The sequence below is a fragment of the Hylobates moloch genome, unplaced genomic scaffold (assembly GCF_009828535.3).
Source record: "Hylobates moloch isolate HMO894 unplaced genomic scaffold, HMol_V3 SCAFFOLD_1, whole genome shotgun sequence".
Lineage (NCBI taxonomy): Eukaryota > Metazoa > Chordata > Mammalia > Primates > Hylobatidae > Hylobates > Hylobates moloch.
In genome coordinates, this window is record NW_026652276.1 from 2870871 (window position 1) to 2894590 (window position 23720).

A 23720-nucleotide genomic window follows, 5' to 3' on the forward strand; every position below is an offset into this window, starting at 1 on the left:
TTGGAGTTTCTGCTGGAGGGAACAAAATCTTGTGTGGTTGGGTCAATAGTAATTCGGGGTCTCTGTTCTTTGCTGCTGAACCTAATCCTGGTGGATATAAGTGCCTAGTGTGCATCAGGACCGTGTGCTAAGGACTGGGACTTCGAGAATGGATAAGAGAAAGACAGCCCCTGCTCCCAGGGAGCTTAGAGTCGAGAGAGAGAGACAGATCAAAGACATCATGTTACCTGAAATAAGCCAGGTGCCGAAAGACACATTCTGCAAGATCTCACCCGCATGTGAAATCCAAAAACGTTGATCTCATAGAAATAGACAGTGGAACAGTGGTTCCTAGAGGATGGAGGTGGGGGGTAGGAGCTTGGTCAATGGGTGCAAAGTTCCAGTGAGACGGGAAGAACAGGTCTGGTGTGCTATGGCACAGCGGGTTAATAAGAATGTATTATATATTTCAAGAGAGCTGGCAAAGAGGATCTCAATGTTATCACAACACAGAAATGATAAAGGTCTGAGGGGCTGACGTGTTAACCACCCTGATTTGATTATTATACCACGTGTGCACGCATGGAAACATCACAGTGAACCTCTGAAACCTGTAAAATTGTTATGTGTCAATTCAAAACAAAAATTTTGTTTAAAAAGTAAGCTAACAGACACATTCACCCAAGCTGATAAATTCAATAAACTAAGGGAATGGCTGGCTTGCTAAGTTAGAGAATAATGGAGACAGACAGCAAATAGCAGCTAGAAAGGGCTCCTAGAAGGAGGCGGGTTTTAGGGAAAGATGGAAAGAGGAGTAAAGGGCATTATAAGAAATTGTCTTCTATTATTAATCTGGCCAAAATTCAGAAACGGGAAGAGAAAGACTGATCCATCTGCAGCCAACAAGGGCATTTGTACAGGGCAAGGACCCAACCCCGCAGCAGAGAAGGGGAGCCCCTCCCACGCCTGGGCAGGTGGTCTTGGGGTGTCCCCAGTGGGTCAAGCCCTGGGGCTGCAGCTGGCTGAGGTCACGTTGCATTCAGCTTAGGGAACACTCAGTCACTAGCCCTGAGTCTCCAGACTGCCTGGGACACAATGGCTCTTTGCATGAATGCAGATTCCTGGGCCCTGCTCTTTGGAGATTTCTGATTTTGTGGAATTAAATTGTATTGGGAGCTCTAAAAAGCCCAAGGAATAATGAACTTTCAAAAACTCACATTTAAAGGGGGTCTCAGATTGTCCGGCCCAAACACCCACAGGGCTGTGACCCCTCTCACCCGTAAATTACCTGCCTGCACGGCTGCCAGCAGAGGCAGGTTCTGCCCTTCCAGGGCTGCAGTCTTCTCCCTATAAGAAATTGTACTGAAAGGAAATCTGGGCCGGGCGTGGTGGCTCACGCCTGTAATCTCAGCACTTTGCGAGGCCGAGGCAGGCGGATCACTTGAGGTCAGGAGTTCGAGACCAGTATGGCCAACATGGTGAAACCCTGTCTCTACTAAAAATACAAAAATTAGCCAAGCATAGTGGCCGGGACCTGTAATCCCAGCTAGTCAGAGGGCCGAGGCAGGAGAATCGCTTGAACCTGGGAGGCAGATGTAGCAGTGAGCCCAGATCGTGCCACTGCACTCTAGCCTGGGTGACAGAGAAAGAATCTATCTCTAAATAAAGAAAGAAAGAAAGAAGTAAGAAAGGAGACCTGACCCCTCTTGCAGTGCTGCCTCTGGAACTACCGAAAATAAGATTCCTCTCTTTTCCAAATGAGAAGCTTTCAACTTACCACGTCCCTGGACGTCTCCTCTTTCCCAGGCGAACTATCCTCGCATCCCACGGCCATTTCTCTTGTAAGCTTCACTGGCAGGACCCCAGTCCTCTGGTGCAGCAGCCTGAGAAGGGCAGCCTCCTCTCGGCCGGCCCAGACTCCAGAGAGAAGGGAGACGATGGAGACAGGACTGTGTGTGCTGTGTTCTTCAGAGGGATTCCACATTCAGGACCCCACTTCCTAGCTGTAGCCTGGAGATTTCTGAGGAGGCTTTGAAATGATTTAGTTTAACCTCCTGAATTAGTTTCCCAGGGGTGTCATACAAATGACCCCAAACTGGGTGGCTTCAAGCAACAGAAATGTGTCCTCCCACAGTTTTGGAGGCCAGAAGTCCTACGTCACGGCGGCAGGGCTGGTTTCTTCTGTGGCTGTGAGTGGGGCTCTCTCCGGGGCTCTCTGCGGCTCCCGGCAGGTGCGGGGAAGTCTGGCTTCTGGATGCATCGCTCTAACTAACCTTTGCCTCTGTCTCCACGCGGCCTCCTTCCCCGTAGTTCTGTGTCTTCTCCACTTCTCTTCTCTTCTAAGGACTCCTGGCATTGGATTTAGGGCTCACCCTAAACCAGAATGATCTTATCTCGAGATTCTCATCTTAATTACATGCACAAAGGCCCTTGGGCCAACAAGGGGCACACTCTGACATTCCTGCTGGATACATCTTTTGGAGGTGGCACCATTTAACCCAGCAGAACGCTTACTTTACAGATAAATGCCATGGGGGGCAAAAGGGGAGTGGCGTGCCCAGGAGTCCCTGCAGAGTTCGCGAGGAACCCCAGGTCCACCCTCCCCACCCTCTCACATGGAGAACACAGAAACACAACCAGGACAGACGATGGCATGCACGGACCTGGCATTGCTGCAAAACGCGAGGCTTCCATGAAGTTCTCAAGTAATTGAAGCTTACCTCTTTAAGGGACAAAATTATGCTCGAAATGCTCTTTTGATGGTAAGGGTTCTAAACCATAGAAACATACTCTCCCAATGTGCTTAAGAGAATACAAGTTTAAAACAGTCTGTCGGCATTTTGTTGGTAACTCGGGGTGGTTGCCGAGGGGTCTTTCCGAGCCAGGGCTGGGCTGTGATCCTTCGAGTTCTGCTCGACTGGCTGGGCCGTCGCCCCTGCCTCAGATGCCCCCACATCGCCGGCTGCTGGAAGTGGTGACTGCCAGCTGTTTCCCCCAAGAACTGGCCCTTCTCAGAATGGCAGCCCATTCATTCGCCAGCTCTTAATGGGATGTGTGATGGAATACACTTTGAGGGGGTGGGTGGAGATATTAATCTTTGTTTTGCTTTCTTATTTCTCCCCCTCATCCAATTTCAAGCAGATCACCCGGCTTTTTGTAATTTTTTTGCCTCGGGGATTTTTTTTCCAGGCAGAACGCCAAAGCAGCTCAAAGCCAAAGGCTCTTTCTGTCTTTTGTAAAAACCTAAACCCATTTCATAAAAACCCAAACCCAGGAGGCGAGTGGGAGGGAGAGGGCAAGATTCACTGAGGCTGGGAAGAGGAGGAGGCTGGCGTCCCCAAGGGCCTGAGGTCTGAGCACAGCTCCAAGGCACAGCCTGGGAGGGTGGAGCGCACACGGCTGCCCATGTTGTGCCCCGTAGCTCTCATCCCTGGCAAGGATCCCCAGGCACCGGGCAGGGAGAAGGAACAGCCATCAGCCTGAGGGCAGCGGGACTTGCGTGCGAGTGGCCGCTGAGGCGGTGGTGACAGCTCCCAGCCCTGCAGCTCTTCTGGGCACCATGGAAGCTTCTGGATCCTGGAGGGACTCTAGGAGGGGAGAGAGTTGCATTTTCTGCCAGCCCCACAGGGTGGGGCTCCAAGTTGGGTTTAAGTTGATTTATGTAAACAAAGAAATGAAACTTCCGGATTTCTGGACAGCGCGGCCCTACAAGTTCATGCTCTGAGGCCTCTTCTCTGCTCCGAATACGCGGCAGCATTAGAGAAAACATATTTCAACAAAACAAGCCAAGCATCACAGACGCCAAAAACAGACAGAACAAAACCCGTGGGTGGGGTCTGAGATGGGGCTTCCGGTCCGGAACCAATGTGGGGGAAGCACTGGCACCTGGTGCAGCCCCCAGGGTTGGGAGCAGAGGCCAGCTGACTGCACAGACAGACCCCCACCCCGGACAGGGAACAGAAAGAAAATTCCAGCTGAGTGCTTCTCGGGCTTCAGCTCCCACAGATTCAAGGACCAGGAGGTGGGAGGAAGCAGCCTCCTGTCCAGGACCCAGGTAAGGCACCACCAATGCCATTACTCTATTCTTGATTTAGCCGATGCTCTGTGGGATGTGAAACCTGGTTCACGGAGGGCATCCCTGGAGGCTGGGCAAAGACAGATGCAAACCCTCAGGGCAGACAGGGTTGAGTGTATGTGAGGGGTGTGGACAGGGAGAGAAGGAGGAGGGTGGACAGGGACATGGGAGAGAACCAGAGCAATAGGAAAATGACCTTAAAGTAAGTTTCTTAGCATCTTAAAGAGGAAAGACAAGAAATCGCCTGAAAAGAGTAATTGGCTATACACAAAACTTGGCAGAAATGAAAAAGATCAGAACTGCTGGAAATGGAAAATATCTAATTAGTAAACCTGAAAATTAAAAAAGATGCTCATTGAAATAAAAAGGAAACCAGCAAATGCAATAAAATCCTCAAAAAATGCAGGCAAACAGATCTTGGGTGAATTGGAAGACGGACATAAGGAATTCTCCAAGAACGCATCACACAGCAACCGAGATTTAAAAAGAAAATCGCCACAAAAGAGCAGGCAAGAGACCGGCAGAGTCGGCCGGGCAACTCTGGCCCGTCTTGGAGGAGGTCTGGGAAAGAGGAGCAGCAGGTGGGGGAATGAGATTGAACAGAAAATGACAAGAAGGGTCCCAAGCCCAGGAATGACACAACCCTCAGGCCAGAAGCCACTGTGAGCAAGTCGACCAAACATAAACCCCATCTCTGCATGCCGCTGGTCAAATGTGTCCATAAGGTACCTGCTCGCTGCAAGAACACTTCACCTTTGTGCATTTATAAACAATAACAATAACAAAGATAGGGCAAGATACAGGAAATGATGTTCCTTGTTCAGAAAAAGGACATAGATACTTTAGATTTCATTAGAAAAAACCCAGAGTTCCAAATATAGACTAAAAATAAAGGATAGTCACTTCCAAGAATAGAAACAAAAATCTACAGCTGCCAAACCATCTCTGGGGGAAAAGAAAAATCCAAAAATGTTATCATGCTTAGAAAAGGCAGAAAAGATAAAAGAAAGCAAACGAAAATCATGGTAAATGAAATATCACATACAATAATAGAAACAATTTTAATTACTTTAGTATTAACCATAACTGTAAACGGATTAAACTCATGTACAAGAACTGGAGACTACAGGATTAAACCTTCATCCCCCAAATTCAGCTACATGCTGCTCACAAAGAGACACATAAAACAAGGCAGAGACTTTGTTTTTGTTTTGTTTTGTTTTGTTTTGTTTTTCTGAGAGAGTCTCACCCTGTCATCCAGGTTGGAGTCCAGTGGCACAATCTTGGCTCACCACAACCTCCGCCTCCAGGGCTCAAGTGATTCTCCTACCTCAGCCTCCTGAGTAGCTGGGATTACAGGCATGCACCACCACGCCCGGCTAATTTTTGTATTTTTGGTAGAGATGGGGTTTCACCATGTTGGCCAGGCTGGTCTCGAACTCCTGACCTCAGGTGATCTGCCCACCTCAGCTTCCCAGAGTGCTGGGATTCTAGGTGTGAGCCACCTCGCTCTGTGTTTTTTTTTTTTTTTTTTTAAAGGATGAAAAACAGGGACACGCAGCAAATACAGATAAAAGGAAGAGGGTGTATCAATAAGAAACAAGTTAGATTTATGGCAAAAACCTTCACAGCCTCTAAGGACTGGCTGGGCTAAGTCATGCGGTGGGAACGATCCAATTCTCAGGGCCTACAACCACACGGCGACTTCTCACTCCACCACCCATGGGCCGTGGCTCTGCTCCCTAACGTCCTGGACAGGAGCGGCTCCACCTGGGACATTGCCAGGCTCATGCAAAGAGGGCAGGGAGACTTCCAGAACCACAGGCTGGCCCTCAGTGCTTCTGATGGGAAGTGTCCCACATGACTTGGCCCACACTTCCCTGGCCTAGAAGCCCTCCTGAGTTCAGTGGTGAGGACTGGATCTTCTCACCACGGGGAGGGGAATGCAAATCAGGGCAAATAGCGACAGCCCGCCCTGTGCTACGCAGAAACGCCACACCTCGACAAACAGGCCAGGCCATGGCCGTAAGCTTGCGTGAGTGTAAGAAACAAACATTTTATGCACAAGTAAGCTTTTTCACCAATGTGGACTCAGCACCTCGGGAGGTTGTCTGCAATTTCTATTTGCTATGGGCCGAACATTTGTGTCCCTCCAAAACTGGTTGCTTGAAATCCTCACCCCCAGGGTGATGGTATTAGGAGGAGGGGCCTTTAGGAAGTGATGAGGTCATGGGGGCAGAGTCCTCATAAATGGGATCAGTACCCTTAAAAAAGAGGCCCCAGAGAGCTCCCTTGCCCCTTCCACTGTGTGAGGGCACAGCAAGAAGGCACCATCTGTGTGTAGCAGGACGAGTCACAGACAAAACTCCTCAGACACCGGATTAAAGAAGGAAGTTTTTTTATTCGGCCGGGAGCATCTGCAGACTCGTGTCTTAAGAGCCGAGCTCCTTGAAAAAGAAATTCCTAGCCCTTTCAAGGGCTTACAATTCTTACAGATAACACTAGTAGTTTTGGTCAGAGGTTAATACTATTATTATTTTAACCAAGGTGGTGGTGCCAAGGTCATCTAGCTATTTATCTTACTTCTATTTCTTTCCAACTTTTTGCTTTCTCCCTTTTCTCCTGTCTTATAAACTAGAGAAAAGGGGAGGTTGAGGAGAAACTAGGAAGGACAACAGTAGAAGTGGTGGTCTCATACCATATGTGAACCAGGAAGTAGCCCTCACCAGACACTGCATCTGCCTGGCTCTTGGACTTCCCAGCCTCCACAGCTGTGAGAGACAGATCTTACTGTTTAGTAGCCACCCGGTTCATGGCATTTTGTTACAGCAGCCTGAATGGACTGACACCTGTTCCTTCTGCTGACACTGAGGGTCATTTGGGACGAGATGGGGAGACATCAAAAATTATCAGGGGGGGCTGGGCTCAGTAGCTCACACCTGTAATCCCAGCACTTTGGAAGGCCGAGGCAGGAGGATTGCTTGAACTCAGGAGTTTGAGACCAGCCTGGGCAACATGGTGAGACCCCATCTCTATAAAAAATTTAAAAAAATTTTGTTTTTTGTGTCTGTGGTCCCAGCTACTTAGGAGACTGAGGCAGGAGATTTGCTTAAGCCTGGGAGGTCCAAGCTGCAGTGAGTCTTGATTGCACCACTGTACTCCGGCCTGGGTGGCAGAGTGAGGCCTTGTCTCAAAAAACAAAGAGACTATTGGGGGAAATTGGCATCCATTGCTTTTGTCTCTGTTCCTACCACAGCCCCACTCTGCCTTCTGAGGAGGCTGCCTCTATAACTGAGTCATGCTGGCCACAGCCAACTGGATGGACCGGAGCAGGAAACTGACCGGCCTCTGGCCTGGCCTGGCGGGAATCTGCTCCACAAGCCACTAAAGCAGCTCAGGAGACAGTGATCGGGTCTAGTGAGTCCCGCGTGGGGACGCGAGGCAGAAGCCAGGAGGGGCAGGAGGAAAGCCGAGTGCTGAGACTGGAGAGAAGGGAAAGGGGCCAGCTGGCCTGGACGGGGTCTGGAAGTGGAGTGCCTGAGAGTCAGTGATGGACTTCGTGGCTGAGCAGTGACAAACAAGCACGTCCTGGGTAACATTCCCGCCCTCCGAAAGGCCTGCTCTGAGCTGGCAATGTTTCTCTCAGCTTCCTGCGTCTCACCAGCCCCAGCCTCGTTAACCCCAGCAACCTGAGTACATCTCTGTTCCTTAGAACAGGACCGATCCGACAAACAAGTCTGTCGCACTCATAATCTTCATAATAGATTTAATGCAACCCTTGGGATCTCAGGGTGAGGCCGCCTCTCCGGTAGATATTTTTATTGCCGCTCAGAGGGACTTTAAAATTGATTCTCCATTTCATGGCTGTGTTTGAGATGCTTAAGATTTCTGGAAGCCCAGGTGCTGCAGCAGAAAGCGCCCAGGGCTTGGAGTTGGAGGACTTGATTTTTGTTCCTGGCTCGGCCAGTGTTCAGCCTGTGACCTTGAACGAGATTTACACTCTCCAAGCTGCATTTTCTTCTTGGAATCAGAATATCTTCCCTGCCTACTTGATGAGTTCAGATGTGTGCACACACCAAGCAGACACCAGTCTTGTGGGGCTGACGTTTTAATTGGGAAGCTTAGATGGTTCCAGAGATTTGCCCAGGTTCACCCACCTTTCCTGTGCATGGCTGTCAAATGGTGACGTTTTTTCTCCCCAGGCCCCTCCCTCCACACCCCATGTGCTTCTCAAAAAACAGCTACAAACCTCAGATAGAGGCTTCATCCCCACCAAATGTGAGCAGAAACAACATTTAAAAGGTGTATAGCCAGGCGTGGTGGTTCACATCTGTAATCCCAGTGCTTTAGGAGGCCAAGGCAGGAGGATCACTTGCACCCAGGGGTTCGAGTCCAGCCTGGGCAGCATAACAAGACCCCAACTCTACAAAAAAATAGCCAGGCATGGTGGCACATGCCTATAGTCCCAGCTGCTCAGGAGGCTGAGGCGGGAGGATCACTTGAGCCTGGGAGGTTCAGGCTGTAGTGAGCTGGGATCACACCACTGTACTCCAGCCTAGGTGACAGGGTGAGATTCTGTTGAAAGAAAGAAAGAAAAGAAAGAAAGAGGGAAGGAGGGAAGGAAGAAGGAGAGAAGAGAGAAAGGGAGGGAGGGAGGAAGGAAGGAAAGAAAAAAGGAAGGAAGGAGAGAAAGAGAGAGAAGGAAGGCAGGAAAAAGGAAGAAAGGAAGGAAGGAGGGAGGGAGGGAAGGAAGGAGAGAAAGAAGGAAGGAAAGAAGGAAGGAAGGAAGGAAGGAAGGAAGGAAGGAAGGAAGGAAGGAAGGGAGGCAGGGAGGGAAGGAGGGAAGGAAGGAAGATTATTATTTCCTAAGGGTAGGAAATATTCAGGGTAGGTCCCTAGCGGGGGTTGGGGGTATGTTTTGCTGCCTTTGCTGGGGAATCCGCAGATGCATACAGGGACTGGTCTTTTTTGTAGGGGAGAGAGCCCCCAGGACTGCTGGGTCTACCTCACCTCCCAGTAGCTGGGTCTAGACCTGGTATAATTAAGACAGGAAGGTGACCCAGGCACCTGCCAGTCCCCTGCACCATGCCGAGGGAGCGTGGTTCATATCATCTCCTCCCCTAACTTGCGGAGCTGCGGTTCTTTCCTGTTCTGCCTTCACGGGAAGCTTTGCTGCTGAATGACTGGGCGTTTAGGGAATGCTGTGCGTCTCTGGCATAAAGGTGCATCCCTTTGCCGTCTGTTCTCGGGAACCGCAGCCATTCTGCTAGGGAGCGAGCAGGATGGGGTGCCACAGGCTCTCGTAAAGAGCCCTCGTAGCCTCATGAAATCAGTTGCTGTTTTCCTAAGTCTCTGGCCTTCTATTAATTACTCTTCCTTTGTTGTTCTGGAGCCAAGAGCAACACTTTTGGGTCCAGGGTGGGATTAAAAGTTTTCATCTTTTTGGTGTTACCAGGAAGGAGCATGAAGCACACTGAGCGGGGCCGAGGGTTGCGCTTTCCCATCACCCTCTTTCACCGAGAGGGACAAGAAGGCCAGCACCGAGGCCACACTGGCCCCCGGGGCCTCTCCAGGAAAGCCGGCCCTTGGTTTGCTCCAGATCTAACCCCCAGCCCTTGGCAGAGAGACAAACTTAAGATTTTCGGGAGGAAGGAGAAAGGTAATATTTTAAGGAGCTTTCGAGCTTTTGGAGCGTTAATTTTCGGTCACAGAAAGGTCAAGCAGGCCTTTCCAAAGCACTAAGAATGTGATGAAACCTCTGCTGAGTGGGGTGGACGGTGGTGGCTGGTGCTGAAGCGCAGGCCTGGAGCGGTCCTTTGTGGGTTCACAACACTTTACTGTGAGCTGCAGGAACCTGCATCTCCCCGCCCTCCCGAGCCAGCCGGGAAGCTGGCACAGTTTTCACCAGTGGCCCACACAGGCTGAAGGCCAGCACTTTGTCTTATTGTATTTTTAGATTATATTTTTCCCCTTTTCCCCCTTTTAAAGGAATTCAGCCTAGTGCCCAGAACAAGCTCTTGCTGAGCCGTGTGTGAAGGCGGGCCGAGGCGGGGGCCCGGGCAGCCAGGAGCCCGTAGGTGTACCTTCTCCCACGGCGTGGCCGAGCCCATGCTGAGCCTGCCCAATATGGTGAAGGGGACACGGTCCCAGGCGGACCAGCTGGCTCGAAGCCAGTGACAGCTTTCCCAGAGGTGAGGCATTCTAGGGAAAAGGATGCACTGGGCACTACCTGCCCCCATGGAAGTGGGACTCCGGCCCCTCTGTGGGGACTCACGGGTCCGAGCAGCCCACCCTCCAGAGGCGCCCTGGGCAAAGTTGGGTCTGGCCTCTTGCAGAGGCTGGCATTTGGCCAGAGCCCCAAGGAAAGGGCAGCCGAAGTTGCTCCTTCTGCGGCCCTGGGCTCTGCTCTTGGCTGCCCCCAAGACCCTCCTAACCCCCAGGGACAGGGGAAGAGGGGCCACACTATGAAGGGGCCCTGCCTCCCGCTCAGATGCCCTCTCTGGCTCTACCTCGCCTGGCCTGGTGGGATGGAGGTAGCGGGGCCGGCTCCATCACCACTGGTCAGATGTCTCCAGCTCGGGCCAGCTCCTGCCTCAGAGCTCCTGGTCCTTCCTGGTGGCTGAGGAGTCCTCAGAGAAACCAGCCTCAGAGCTCCTGGTCCTTCCTGGTGGCTGAGGAGTCCTCAGAGAAACCAGCCTCAGAGCTCCTGGTCCTTCCTGGTGGCTGAGGAGTCCTGGAGTTCAAGGACATGAAGTTCCAGATGGAGGCACCTGTGCTCATCAGGGATGGAAGGAGCGGAGAGCCATGTGGTGGCTCTGAGGCTGGTGGGTGCCCCTCTCCCAGCTCAGCTGCCTAGCCTCCAAGTGCCTAAAAAGCTGGGCAAGACCAAGCAGATCCAGGGCCTGGGTTGCCTGGAACATACAAAAGTAAGTCACAGACAACATCACCTTTAAGCTCTAAAATTTCAGTGCACACCTCCTAAAAATAGTACATAATAAAAATAATAATACATTCTCCAGCATGGCACGATAAAGTTATCAAATTCAGAAAATGTAACATTGATATACTACTACTATCGAAAAATGCAGTTCGCAACCACATCTTGCCCATTGTCCTAATAATGTGCTCAGTAGCGTCTCCACTCCGAACTCCCAATGCAGGACTGCACAGTGCTTTCCCGATGCAGGATTGCACAATGCTTTTGTTTGTCGTGTCTATTAATATTCTTGAGCTTCCTTTTGTCTTGTTAAAAAAGTTTAATTGTGGTAAAAAACACATAATTTAACATTTGCCATCTTAACCGTGTACATCCCAGTAGTGTTAGTCATGTTTATTCACATTGCCATGCAACCGTCACCTCCATTCATCTCCAGAACTTTTTCATCTTCCCAAACTGAACCTCTGTACCTATCAGACACTAACTCCCCATTCCTCGTCTCCCCAGCCTCTGGCAACCACCATTCTATTTTCTGTCTGGGTACTTCGTTAAAATGGAATCATATAATCTTCTGTGATTGGCTTATTTCACTCAAATAATGTCCTCAAGGTTCATCCATGTTGTAGCATGTGTCAGATTTTCTTTCTTTTTTAAGGCTGGATAATACAGCATAGTAGGTGTATACCAGATTTTATCCATTTATCTGTTAATGGACACTTGAGTTGCTTCAGCCTTTTGGCTGTTCTGAATAATGCCGCTATAACATTGTGTGTCTTTTGTGTTTTATGACATTTTTGAAGAGCACAGCCCACTTCTTTGGTACAATGCCTCTCAATTTGGATTTGTCTCATGGTTGCCTTATGATTTTATTTATGGTTGCATTTTTGGCAAGGACACGAAACAACTGATGTTGTGTCCTTCTCAGTGTATCATATCAGGAGGCACACAAAGTCCCTTTGTCCCATGGTTAGAGATGTTACTCTGATCACTTGGTTAAGGTGATGTTGCAGAGTCCTCCACTGTCAACGTACATTTTTTTGAAACTTTGAAACTGAAGAAACAAGCTGTTTCCTAATATACTTTGACTCATTGGTTTTAGCATCTGTTGCTGATTCTTGCATGAATCATTTATTACTGTATTTGTTGCAAAATTATTATTTTCTAACTCTTATCATTCCTTCCACATTTATTAGTTGATATCCTACTTACAGTAGAAGACATTTCCTACTCTTCTGTTTCTTTATAAAATAAATATGGACACATGGTCTTTCTCTCTTTTTAACAAATTTAATGCATTCTAGACCATTGGTCTTACTATTCATCTTGATACTCATGTTGCCTTTGGTTTGGCTGATGGGAGCCCCTTCCTTTTCATATGCTTCCGTCATATTTTGAGCATTTTTTTTTTTTTTTACTTTGTGGCAGAAACAAGACATTCTAGGCTTCTGTCACTTGCTTTGGTCCTGGACTCAACCACTTCTCCAAAGAACTCTGCTTTCTCTTAGTGAAGAATGGGATTTAGGGACCAAGTCTGGCCACTAGTGTGCTCACTGCTGATGGGTGTCACTGTTTCAGAACCCTTTCCATGGACAGAGCCAGGATACCTATATAAATAGGAATACCACGCACACAAACATTTTCAAGTTTTGTGTGTGGTATTCATATTTATATAGGTATCTTGGCTATGAGTTCATCCAAACCGTTCTCAGGTTAGCCTAATGCTGCAAAGTCCTGACTTGCCTTCCACTATTGCACATTTGTTTCTCCTTTTCCTACATCTTTATAATTACTCATTTACACAATCATAGCACACACACAAAATAGTTTCAAAAATAACCATACTGAGTAAAGTTCAAGATTTATACCCAGTCTTTTCTCTCTAGACTGAGGTTATCCTCAAATGTTACTTTAATATGTTTTTTTCTGCTTCTATGTGGTTACTGTTCTGGTCATCTGTTGCCTTATAACACACTACCCAACACTTAGAGGTGTAAAACATTTAATTATCCTCACAATTTTGTGGTTGACTGTGTTCAGCTGGGTGATTCTTCTTTGGGGCGTCTCATGTGGGTGTAGCAGATAGTGTGAAGTCAGGCAAGGACTCAGCCTGGATGGATGTCCAAGATGGCTTCATCACCCATGTGGGGCCTTAGCGCCCCCTCCACAACTCCCTTTCCAGCAGAGGAGGCTGGACTTCTTGTACAGAAGCTCAAGGCTTCAAGAGAGGGAGTGAAGGCATGTTCCTGAAGCTGGCCCCAAATCATTTCCACCATATTCCATTCATCCAGCCAGGCACAGGGACTTCTTCAAGTTGAGGGAAAGAAGAAAAAGGTGCCACCTTTTGATGGGGTATACCAAGGTCATGTTGCAGAAGAGTTAGTGGGATGGGGGCTGTGGGCACAGTTGTCTTTTGGAATTACAGCAGTTATGTCAGCCCTGTGAGATGCAGCTGGATTCATTTGCTTCTGTGTGTATATAGCTTTATGTTTTTCCCTTCCTTCTTTGTTGACTCAATTTTTTTGAATATGTAAAATATTAACTTGGTTCCAAGAATCAAAAACTATACAAAAGAGATATCGTATACTCAGAGAAGTACCAATTCCTTCCTATCCCACCCATACCATTCCTACCCATTCCTCCAAACCTATTTCATGTCTGGTTTATTTTGGTTTCTTTTTGTAAGAGTAAGTATATGTACTTATTTCCTTTCCTTCCTTAAACAAAAGTTAACATTGTATATAAACTTCTGTGCCCCTTGCTTGTATCACTTAATATGGTGTCTTGACATGCCACGTGAGTTCACAGCAATCTTTCTGTTTCTTTCCACAGCTGCGTAGTGCCCCACTCTGTGCCACCATTAGTTCAACACATTTCCTGTGTGTTGGCATTCAATATTTTTCAATTATAAAAAATCCCTACTATATTGGATAACCTTATTTATTTATTTATTTATTTATTTATTTATTTATTTATTTGTTTGTTTGTTTGTTTTATTGAGACAGAGTCTTGCTCTGTCACCCAGACTGGAGTGCAGCAGTGTGATCTCCGCCCACTGCAACCTCTACCTCCCGGGTTCAAGCAATTCTGCCTGCCTCAGCCTCCCAAGTAGCTGGGATTATAGGCACCTGCCACCACACTTGGCTAATTTTTTTATTTTTTCAGTAGAGATGGGGTTTCACCATGTTGGCCAGGCTGGTCTCAAACTCCTGACCTCAAGTGATCCACCCGCCTCAGCCTCCCAAAGTGCTGAGATTGCAGGCATGAGCCACGGCGCCCGACTGGGTAACTTTATATACAGGTTTTTTTGTATAGTGGGGTATATCTTTGGAGTAAATTCCTAGGAAAAACAATTCCTTCAGGCAGAGCCTGGGGACCTGTGCTTTACCTGAAGTGCTAACAGGAGTTAGGAGTTTCTAGACTGTAGGATCCTAGTTGATGAGAAGCAGCAGGTTAGAGGTGGGCATGCTGGAAACAGCAGGGAATGACATCTGTCCAGCCCGACACTAATATTTTTCTTAGAAGGCAGGAAAAACTGTACAAAACAGGGGAAACAATTTTCAAGATTTTATGGCAGAAATTTCCACACATAATTTCCATCCTCTACTTACGTAAAAGTAGAGATTACCAGGGACCTCTGTGTACCTATCACCCAGCTTCAACGAACATCAGCACTTGGCTGCACTGTTTCAGAAATAAAAGAATCAACGAACAATTTACAAAGCTCTCATTTAGAGGCACAGTCTCTGAGGTCTCCTGCAAACCCCCACCCGTCGAGTCCTGGGATCCTCACTGTGGCCCATCTCAGTTCAAGAGAGGTCTATGTTCATGTTGATGACCTTGAGTTTGTAGAGAAAAGAATACTGTTTAGTGTGGTTCTCTTAAGAGGGTGGAGAAGTGGTTAATCCATTAAAAAAAAAAAAAAAAGACTTCTACGAAAATGCTTCAAAGGTTTGATGCTGAAAGTGGTGGCTCCTCGGCTGCTTCAAGCTCATCTCCACGCAGAGGACTTCACAGTAACGGAGGCATCCCATGCTGCTTCCCTGCAGACGTGGGGCCAGTTGTAGCTGTGGATTCCACACTCTTCCTGCCATTATGGTTTTTGGCATTAGTCCCAGTTTTCTGGGTTATTCTCTGACAAGCCTGAGGTTTATGTTTACAAAACAAAAAACAAAAACAACCCACCAATGCCAAGCTGCTCCGTGCTGCTATGTGGGAGAATGACGCCTCCAGCCACAGAATGATAGCCAAGTGGCAAATGAGCTAAACCTTGTATTTCTTTTTGTGCAAAGAGCATTGTAACAATAATAGGCATTAAAAATGGAAAGCCCTCCCTTCAGAGTTTTCCTGTTTTCTACCAATCACATGGGTTCTTAACCTTTACATAGTCACGGCCATCCTATAAATAAATACCACTTGGTAGGGAACACCTTCTCTCTGGGCAGTGCCATACAGTCTCTGTCCAAATTGCTATGGGGTCTTCCATCCTTCACATCTATCACCTCCCCATTACTCTCACGGCTTCTGGGCAGAGCAACCTAAATTTCCAGCCAGGTTTCTCTAACACATGGGCTGCAATCCAGCCCCACAAGGGAACATGGTTGCAAAGAGAAATGGAAAGAGATTGCAGTCTAGCAAGAGCAGGTCAAGGAGACGATGGGGGAAGATGAAGTGGGTGTATCCTTCCCTCTCAGGCAGTGGGGACAATCCAAGGAAGAGAGGTGGAATGGTGGGAGCCAGAGAAATTCAACCCCCAAAAGTCAGAGTGTCTGACACTTTTGCTGAAGAGGAAGATCCAAGTGTGGAGGAAGAGAGAGAGAAATGGTTTAGTTTGATCTAAGCAAGGTGAACCCTGGGTCCCATCCAGCTGAATGGAGTTGGGGAAGCCCAAGGATGTGAGATCAGTGGAGGGTTGATGGCTGGGGTCTTAGAGGAGTTTGCTGTGTGGTGGCAACTCCACAGGGAGAGACAGGAAAAGAGCAAGGAAGAGGGGAGGAGGACTGGCCTGAGGCCTGTGCCTGGAGGTAGACACACACCAGGGAGCCGTTGACTTGCAGGTTCCCCGTGTGATGGTAAAAACCAAAAATAAAATCCTAAACTCGGCAGCTGAATGAATGGACCCCCTTCTCAGTTAAGGGAATTCTAAAGAAACCTAAAAACTTAATTCAGGCCACGATGACCAAGAAGGGGTCAGACATGACTCATTATGCCTTCATCCCCGTGGAGTTCAGGCACAGCTGACCAGCATTAGCATTAAAACAGAAATCGTAAGACTGACAAAGCAGACTCTTGGCCAGGTGCGGTGGCTCACACCTGTAATCCCAGCACTTTGGGAGGCTGAGGTGGGTGGATCACCTGAGGTCAGGAGTTTGAGACTCACCTGGCCAATGTGGTGAAACCCCGTCTCTACTGAAAATACAAAAAATTCGCTGGGTGTGGTGGTGCTTGCCTGTAGTCCCAGCTATTCGGGAGGCTGAGGCAGGAGAATCTCTTGAGCCCAGGAGGTGGAGGTTGCAGTGAGCTGAGATTGCACTACTGAACTGCAGCCTGGGTGACAGAACAAGACTCTGCCTCAAAAAAAAAAAGAAAAAAAAAGCAGACTCTTGGTAGCAATAAGATATCAAATTCCAGCATGACTCTACCATAGCATCACATGACACATAGCAGGCCCCAAAGAAATATCAAAGTATTTTATCCCCAAATGTATTTTTTTGACATATTTTGAAATGGCCCTGCAAAACTCTCTCTTGTGATGGAAATTTATATTCTGTGGAGAATTCTCCTCCATTTTCAGGTCTTTTTTCTCCTCCTGAAGAGATTAACTGAGAGTCTGAAACCTTCTAAAAGTCTCTATTTCCTCTAAGGGTAGCCACCTAAGAGACTTCATCTATATAATAAAAACCTTGGTTTCCACACCCCCTTATCTTAACCTAGTCACTCCTTTCTATTGATTCCAGGTCTTTAGATAATAACTTAACCCTTTGGGGCTTGTCACGGAGTGGGTGGGGGGAGGGACAGCATTATTCTATATAGGTATAGTATTGCTATATAGGTATAGCGATTTACCTGATGTAAATGATGGGTTAATGGGTGCAGCACACCAACATGGCACATGTATACATATGTAACAAACCTGCACGTTGTGCACGTGTACCCTAGAACTTAAAGTATAATAAAAAATAAAAATAAAAAAACTTAACCCTTTTAACCAATTGCCAATCAGAAAATCTTTGACCCCACCTATGATCTGTAAGCCTCCACTTTACTCCAAGTTGTCCTGCCTTTCTGGACTGAACCAATGCACACCTTGCATACATGGGTTGATGTCTTACATCTCTCTAAAACACATAAAACTAAGTTGTAAACCAACCACCTTGGACACATGTTCTCAGGACCTCCTGTGGCTGTGTCATGGGTCATGGTCCTCATATTTGGCTCAGAATAAGTCTCTTCAAATATTTTATGGGATTTGGATTTTTTTCATCAACATGATGGTTAATATTCAGTGTCAACTTGACTGGATTGAGGGATGCCTAGATGGCGAGGGAAGCTTCGTTCCTGGGTGTATCTGTGAGGGTGTTGCCAGAGGGGACTGACGTTCTAGTTGGTGGACTGGGAGCTCAGTGTGGGTGAGCAACATCCAACTGGCTGCCGGCAGAGCTGGTACAAAGCAGGCCACAGAAGGGGGATAAGCAGCTTGCTGAGTCTCTGCGTTGTCTTCCCGTGCCTGATGCTTGCATCTTCTCCTCCCACCTTTGGATATCAGACTCCAGGTTCTCCAGCCTTTGGACTCTGGGGCTTGCACTAGCAGCCTCTCGGGGGCTCTTGGGCCTTTGACTGCAGACTGCGGGCTGCACTGTCAGCTTCCATGGCTTTGGGGCTTTTGGACTTAGACTGAGCAAACCACTCGCTTCTCTCTTTTCCCAACTTGTAGACAGCCTATTGTGGGGCTTTGCCTTATAATCTCATGAGCCAATTCTCACTATTAAACTCCCTTACATTTATTCCGTTGGTTCTGTCCCTCTGGACAGCCCTCACTAGTACAGCCCACCTCCATGTCTTTGCTACTTTCTCCTGCTAGATAGCCCAAAGCTGTCTGCACAAACTGGTCCAAGACTGAGCCATCCGTATCATCCCAGGGAGTGCCTCAGGGCTGAGGTGTGGCTGCACGCCCGACCTAGGTAGGGCTCATCACAGGCCCTCGTGTATTTTGTGGCTGCCACTGGTGAGAGGGCCCTTCATCTCCAGCTACGGGCCTCCCTGCCCTTGGTGGGCCCATGATCCTATAAGGCTGCTCTGGCTGACGCTGAGTACACTTGGACTCCAGCACTTGCTGCCAGGGTCCTGCCCAAGCAGGTGCCTGTTTACAGATGGGCCAAGAATGAGGCCTGTGTGAGTAAGCATGACCGCCCGCTGCCTTCTTGGGGAGGGAGGGCGGTGGCAGAGACAGATGGAGAGGGATCACTGGGGAAGGCACTGGGGCTGCCACAAAGGACCATGACCTGGGTGCCTTCAACAAGAGGAACTTACTCTCTCCCAGCTCTGGGGGCCAGAAGTCTAAAATCAAGGTGTGTCTGGGCTGTGCTTCCCCAAAGGGTCTCCTGGAGAATATTCTCATCTCTTCCGCCTTCTGATGGCTCCAAACTCTCCTCCATCTCTGCCTCCCTCTCCGCTTGGGCACGGCCCTTTCCTCTCCCTGTGTCTTCTCCTCTGTCTCTTAGGAGGACATCTGTTGTTGGCTACTTAGGATCTACCCAGATCACCCAGGATCATCTGGCCTGGAGAGCCTTAATTTAATCACGTCTGTAAAGGTCCTTGTTCCAAATAAGGAAACAGTCACAGGTTCTGGGACATGGGCTTATCTTTTGTGGGGGCCACCATTCGACCCACTACAGGTGTGGTGTGGACTTGGGATGGGGACTTGGGTACAGTGACTAGACGCAGCCACTGCAGTGCCTGACAACCTGCAGAGTCAGCCCCGGCTGCAGCCGCGCCCTGGGGGACCCAAGGCAAGGAAGGGCTGGGAGGAGGCCTGGCCCATGTCAAGGAGAAAGTTAATAACATCGAAGGACAGCAGTGCAGGGCCTGAAGAGGGATGGTGAGGTGTAGCATTTACCCCCTTTGCACCCCTGTCGGGGGATCTGTGAGGACCAGCATCAGCTGCCTAGCCCCTGGGATGCGCTGACTTCTAAACAGATTGACCCTCAGTTCCCAATCCGAGTGGCACGTGCCAAGGAGGCCGTAAGGAATCTGCTGTTTTGAGTTGCTTTTTCATAACACCTCTACCCCTCTTCTTATTCAATTCACATGGTTTATTTTAAATTTGGCAGTTCTGAGGCCTGCCTGCCTTAGGAATAGATGCTGTGATTTCTTCTTTGAGCCTCTACAACTCCTCAAGCCTGACTTAGCACATCCTCAAGTCACGAGAGAGAAACAAAGGATGGGAAGACGCAGAGGACGCTTGCTGGCTTTCTCTTTTAAACGCCTGGCTCACCACATCCCCAGCTCTCTGGGCTGAGCCAGGGCCCGAGGCTGGCCCCAGGCGCTGCCCAGAGCGGGAGGCAGAGCTCACGCCTTGCGTCGTGCCTGATGACAGACCTCAGAGAATTTCTGGGGCAGAGGAAAAGAGCATAATAAGCTTAATTTCAGCATTGTAAAGGTTACTATTATAATCATTTCCCTCTGAAGAATTGTAAATAATTCATTTGCAAAACTCTAGTTGAAGTCTCTAATTAGATTCTCCTTGGGCTCTTACAAAGCTCCTTCCTCCCCCAATTGCGAAATCCATTTAGTTTGTTTTTTGTTTTGTTTTGACCGTCTCTCCATTCAACATGCTAAGAAATCAGCCTCATATTGTTTTTTTGTGTTCTCAAATTATGTTTCAGTGGTGTGTCCTGCCTGTCCCCTCACCAGGGATGCTTGCGGGAGGGGAGGATGCAAGGGGGTGAGAAGGGCATTCTTGTTAGGCCACATTTATGCTCCTCTCTCGGGGTCGTGAGGGGTCCCGGGAGTCAGATGCTCTGGTCCCTGCCTGCCCTCTGATCCTCCACGCCTGAACCAGGCGGAGGAGGGAGGGTCTCCTCGGGAGCGGTACAGAGCCTTCCACAGTGACCTCAGGCCTTACCGGCTCTAAAATCCAGGGCTGTCTCTACTAGGGGATAACGCAGGGGGCGCGGGCCTCTGATGCGTCAGAAAATGGCCCTGCCTCCGTCTTCCTGGTCCTCCAGATCCTTCTCCTGCGGCCACAAGTGAGCATCTCCAGGTGCGCTTAGAGAACTGCGGCAGGTGCCAGTGCAGACGGCAGGTGATGCTACCAGAGGAAGGAGAGAGGGTTTCTCAGGGCGGCGCCCACCTCCATGGGTGGAGGGTCTGGGGGTCTGCAGGGCGTGGACTGGGAAGTGTCAGACTGGCCCTGTTTCCACCTGAAGAGGACAAATGTGGCTGCGCGGCGGCACGGGTGTCCAGGAGGGGGCTCTTGGAGGGGTCTCTAGGGAACGCTGACCCGGACTGTGTGTCCTGCAGCTCTGCGGTCGCTCCATGCGCCTGCTCCCTGGGCCTGCCTGAACCCGCGCGCCGCGGAGCCCCCAGACCCTGCCTGAGCCGACCAACCCTGAGCTTGGAGCCCTCCGCGCAAGGAGACAGCCCTGGGGGAGCGAGAGCGAGCCTTGCTTCCCAAATGGCCGGGGATAGTTTTGAATTTAGGGGTGTGTATGTGTGTGTGTGTGTGTGTGCCAGGAAGAAGGTAACTTGAGCACGTCCTGGGTCACCAAGAGGGTTCTGGGTCACCGAGAGGGTCCCGGTACCTGCATTTGGACCTTGGGGCCGTTGGTTGCTCAGGACAGGTGAGGCCAGGGGCTTAGATCAGGGCCTGGATCCCAGCGAGCCAGGGAAGAGCAGGGCGGCCCCGCGCAGAGACTGAGGCGCCTACCCTGGGGCTGGGACCCTGCACGCATCTCCCACCACCTGCGGCAGGGGTCCCACCATTCTGTGGGTGAGCCTGGGTTTTAGCCAACCGACCCCTCTCCCGCACGTCCCCTCCTTGCTGTGGATCTGAGAGGGTGCGCCGGCGCAGGAGGAGAAAGAGGCAGCCCGCGTGGAGAGGCAGCGGGTCGGACTCGGCTTGGAGGAAGGAGGAGGCAGCGAGAACATCGCTACTGCCTTTGTTCCCACTGGGAAGGGGCGGGCCGGGAGCTGAACGAAGGTTAGAGGGCGATGGGGAGGGAAGCGAGGGCCCCAGTGTGCCAGGCTGTGACCGTGCGCGGGCCCCAAGCATCCCAGGAGAGCTGTCCGGCGGCCCAGAGGGGCTGGAGTGCAGCCTTCCCTCCGCAGGCCTAGGGCTGCGCTGCTGGAAGCCCCGGGGCTCTGCCAGCCAGGGTGTAGCCTGGCCCACTGCAGCACCACGAGCGAAGGGACCCTTCCTGGCACAGGTTTTGTCTCTGAGCTTTCTTGGGAGGGAGGGAGTCGTCCCCGGGTGTGACTCAGGTGACCTTCGTAGATCCTCTCCAAGGCCACGTGAGCACCACTGCAGGAGCTCTGTAGGGATGGGTTCTGACGTTGAATGGCTGTGGCAGCGGAGAGGGTTAAATTAGAAGATTCATATTGACCCCCCTAAAAAGTACTGTCCCTTGAACGGTCGCTCAGTAAAACAGGGTCTTCTTGGCACTGCATCACCCCCGCAGAGCCTGGGATGAGCGGTCCTGGTCCTGAAGTTTGCGCAATTGCAAGGCTGAGGTCAGGGGGCACTGGGGACCCTGCCTCCCAGCAGGAGGGGAAAGACCCTCCCTGAGGGGCCCGCGTGGACTTTGATTGCGTGCCCAGACTGAACACGTCCATCCTGGGTAACCTCTGGGGTAAATACTCAAACTCCCTGGGCCCCAGCTCTATGCTGGGGCCTCCCGCTGAGCGCCAGGGGCCGGCAGCCCCCATCCCCACATTCCTGTTCAGTTTCTGTGTTGCGCCCCTGACATTTGTGTCTCTCCCGAGGCCCACCTCGCCTGTTTTTACGAGATGACTGGATGTGGGAAGGCCCACGCTTGGACGCTGGCTTTGTCTCTTTCTGGTATGAAGATAGCTGGCTTGCGAGTTAGTAAACTCATAAACTTGGTCTTATAAACACTCATCATTCCAAATGTGACATCACCTCTATGTACATACATCTTCTTGAACTCAAATATGCAAAACTACCTCCCAAGCAGCTGCCACATTGCAGAGAATTTAATTAAAGGAAAGGCCCCTTTTGGAAATGTGTTTATTTTACCATAAAAAGGGATGGAGTTGCCCTTTCTGGAAGTTTTTCTCTCTAATTAAGCTTAGCCCTGATTACCGCTCTGGAGGTGGCACCCGGAGGAGTCCTGGAGGGAACGTCTCTGGGCTGATAAAACCCAGCACAGTTCAATGAAAGCCAACACAAACGGACTCAAAAGCTGTGTGATGTTTACAAAGGAGGAGAAGATGAAAGCTCTTTGGTACAAATCAAAATATGTATTTTTAAAAATTATGGTTAAGCACATGCTCATTTACCTGGATTCTGCCAGCGTCATGCATGGTTCCTGTACTTCTGTAGGAAAAGCAGCTCCCCACCAACCACAAAAATGACAGTGTCGTGCTATAGATGCACATGTTGAGGCTTTCTTCAGTCCAGTCAGAGAACTTGAATGCTTATTTTTTCTCAAATTTTGATATAAGTTATTTAACAATAATTTATTTCTAAACAAAAATATTTCCTCTTCAAATCATTCAGACCCTTTCTTGGAAACCAGGTGAAAACATTGAACAGGATCATTTAATATTGACCCTGCTCACAGCAGAGTTAGATGGTGGATCCTGACTTAGTCTTATAGCTGAGAACAGAGAAGCCAGGTCGGAAGCTGAGTGATCTCCACGCTTCTTTTAGTTACCTGTTGCAGAGTGAGAAGCTGACTACACAAATGGACAGTGGTCAGACCGTGTATAAAAACAGAGCCGCCGGGCGTGGTGGCTCATGCCTGTAATCCCAGCGCTTTGGGAGGCCGAGGCGGGCAGATCACCTGGGGTCAGGAGTTCAAAACCAGCCTGGCCAACATGGTGAAACCCCGTCTCTACTAAAAATACAAAAAAAGTAGCCAGGCGTGGTGGCGCACACCTGTAATCCCAGCTACTGGGGAGGCTGAGGCAGGAGAATTGCTTGAACCCGGGAGGCAGAGCTTGCAGTGAGCCGAGATTGTGCCATTGCACTCCAGCCTGGGTGACAAGAGCATGACTTCATCTCAAAACAAACAAACAAACAAAAACAGAGCTCTGGCCTGCAACCTGTGGCAACCAGCCCCGGAAACCCACCCCTTTCCTACAGTGACCAGCCCTGAGGCCAGCTTGCTGTCGATAAGCCAGATGTGGAGGAAGGCAGGCCACCATCTCCAGCAACCTGTCTGGGAAGCCAAACAGAGCCTTTGTAACAACTGACCCCAAGTGGCCAGGATTCAATCAACAGTTGACATCGTCCCTAATTTTTGTCCCTGCTCCTAACACAGGACCAACTAGAGAAAGACAAATACACCCGTAACCACCCACATGGGTGTCCCGCTTTTAGTGAGCTGTGTTCAGCTCCCCCACTATTCACAGATATTATGATTGTGTGCCTAAAAGTACATAAAGAATCTAAGTTAAATTTATTAGAATTAATGAGAATGTAACACAGTTGCTGGATACAAAAATCAATATACAAAGATCAATTACATTTTACATTCCAGAAACAAC